This window comes from Chiloscyllium plagiosum, unplaced genomic scaffold (assembly GCF_004010195.1).
Source record: "Chiloscyllium plagiosum isolate BGI_BamShark_2017 unplaced genomic scaffold, ASM401019v2 scaf_1826, whole genome shotgun sequence".
Classification (NCBI taxonomy): Eukaryota; Metazoa; Chordata; class Chondrichthyes; order Orectolobiformes; family Hemiscylliidae; genus Chiloscyllium; species Chiloscyllium plagiosum.
The window spans coordinates 1-2,592 of NW_025191689.1; the positions used below are offsets into that span (position 1 = coordinate 1).

At 47.8% G+C, this 2,592-nt stretch overlaps 1 non-coding gene across 1 annotated transcript; it reads right to left on the bottom strand.

The window, feature by feature from the left end:
• Positions 1 to 1,172: 1,172 nt before the first annotated feature.
• LOC122545704 lies at positions 1,173 to 1,336 on the bottom strand. The gene has a single exon (XR_006310580.1). It is a non-coding gene; the product is annotated as a U1 spliceosomal RNA (small nuclear RNA).
• Between the last annotated feature and the right edge of the window lie 1,256 nt (positions 1,337 to 2,592).

Below are 2,592 nucleotides of genomic sequence, written 5' to 3' on the forward strand. Positions count from 1 at the left end.
CTGCCTCCTCTACTTCCAGCCTGTTCTTCTTTCTGGGTGCCACCAGACTCTGTTTCCCTGCTGTCTGAGTGGACGTTACTGGTCTTTGGGGGTCCACGGCTCGCATTGCCACCTCCAGCCATCTGTGCGTAAGTGGGGACCCCTCGTTTTGGGCAGGTCTTGTACATGTGGCCCGCCTCTCCGCACAGGTTGCAGCTCTTTTCTTCCTGACAGTCCTTAGTCAGGTGACCCTCCTGTTTGCAGTTCCTGCAGATGGTCACTTTGCAATCCGCCAACACATGTCCCGACTTCCCGCAGGCTCGGCACACTTTCGGCTGCCCTGCATATGTGAGGTAGCCTCTGCTCCCTCCAGTTGCGAAGCTCGAGGGTGGGTGGAGAATGTTCCCATTGTCATCGACCCTCAGAGTTACCCTGACCTGCCGCTTACTGGTCCAGATCCCAAAGGGGTCGATCACATCGGTGGCTTCTCCCTCAACTTGGATGTACCTTCCCAGGAAGGTCAGGACATCAGTCGCTGGAACATAGGGGTTCGGTTCTCACAGGACCGCTGCTCCCAGTTACCTCTCCTTTTCCCTGGAGCAGGTGGTGAAGAATCAGTGGACAGAGCTGAATATAATCTATGGAATAAATTGTTGAAAGAGGCATTTTGAGCAATACTGGAATAGGCAGGCAGTAAATAGAGGGAAATGGAGCAAATGCGGGGGGGATATTTGGTTATTTGAAGGGCTTGTTCCTTTTTTTTTAGATTAGATTAGATTAGATTACATTACAGTGTAGAAACAGGCCCTTCGGCCCAACAAGTCCACACTGACCCGCCGAAGCGAAAACCACCCACCCCTTACCTAACACTACAGGCAATTTAGCATGGCCAATTCACCTAACCTGCACATCTTTGGACTGTGGGAGAAAACCAGAGAACCCGGAGAAAACCCAGTGGGAGAACGTGCAAACTCCACACAGTCAGTCGCCTGAGGCGGGAATTGAACTCAGGTCTCTGGCACTGCGAGGCAGCAGTGCTAACCACTGTGCCACCGTGTCGCCCACAAGATGAAGATTATTGCAAGATGAAGTAAGACGTGCGGCATATCTGACAATTTGAATTGAATATAGAAAGCCGTACGAAGCACAAGTTACTGGTATCTATTGAAAGATCTGTTTTTATGTTTGTATTTCAGGGGAGAGCGCGAACGCAGTCCCCCACTACCACAAATTTTGCAGTCGAGTATCCCGCATTTGGGGACATCGCAGGCGTCAGCACACCCGAAGTGCAATGGGATAGCCTCGTCCTGGGAGAACCACCTTGGTGATCATGGTATCTCCCCTGCCAGGTAAGTATGCTCAATACTCTCACTCGCTCAAACCCAATAACAGCCCATACCTCTTACACTCATACTAACTGCGTTTCCGAAAATCGGAAATACATCTCTCTAAGGTTCCCTGTCTGTCCAACAGCGCAATTTCTCACCGGGATCACAGAACATCCGGAAAGACTCATGTTTCACTGAATACGACACTCACTGGGCGACGTGAGAAGTTGCGCTAATTTGCATTTCGCCCTTAAAGGGAAATGCTCCGCCCTTCCTTGCCCTGACCCCTTCACACTGTCTCCTTTTTCACCAAAACAAAGCCCCAGAAATTTCTCATACACTTGAAGCACTCTGTCATCAAACACTATTTACAGTGAGATGAACGCGAATAAAAGCAATTTTTAAGCTTTGCTGGTGAAACTTGAAAGATATTTTGAAATCGCTTCTTCCTAATCCCTACAAATTGAATAAATCTTCTTTTGTGAAACTGCAGCTTTGCAATCTTCCCCCCTCTGTGTTCCACCGTGCAAATCAATCACTTCAGGAGACCTCACGGTTAAGATTAAAGGTGCCAGGAACAAGGAAATATTTCTCAACGCCGTTTGGATGTGACATTAAACTGACAGCACCACCTTTTCTGGATGCACATTCCACGTTTTCAACACCCTCTGTTGTTTCGAAAAACAGTCGCCTGTGATTCAAATGTAAATATTATTTTCATATGTCTTTGATTTACTTGCTTATTTATACTAATAATGACACGTGGTTATTATGGTTGAAGTACAAGATTAGATGCCCTACAGTGTGGAAACAGGCCCTTCAGCCCAACAAGTCCACACAGACCCTTGGAAGAGTAATCCACCCAGAACCATTTCCCCTCTGATGCACCCAACACTACAGGCAATTTTAGCACGGCCAATTCACTTAACCTGCACACCTTTGGACTGTGGGAGGAAACCCACACAGACATGGGGAGAATGTGAAAGCTACACACAGTCGCCCGAGGCTGGAATCAAACCTGTGTCCCTGGCGTTGTGAGGCAGCGGTGCTAACCACTGAGCCGCCGTGCTACTCCCATATAGCACCTCTATAAAACCCACCTGCCCTTCTCACAGAGCAACTTTACAGTTCTTTAATGCCTGTGCCCTCTGGCTTTGAGAGCGCAAGATAATTTTTAATTTTAATTTTAAAAATTATCCTTTTTTCATTAAAATGTCTTTACATATATATGGTGGTTCAGTGGTTAGCACGGCTGCCTCACAGCGTCAGAGACCCGGGTTCAATT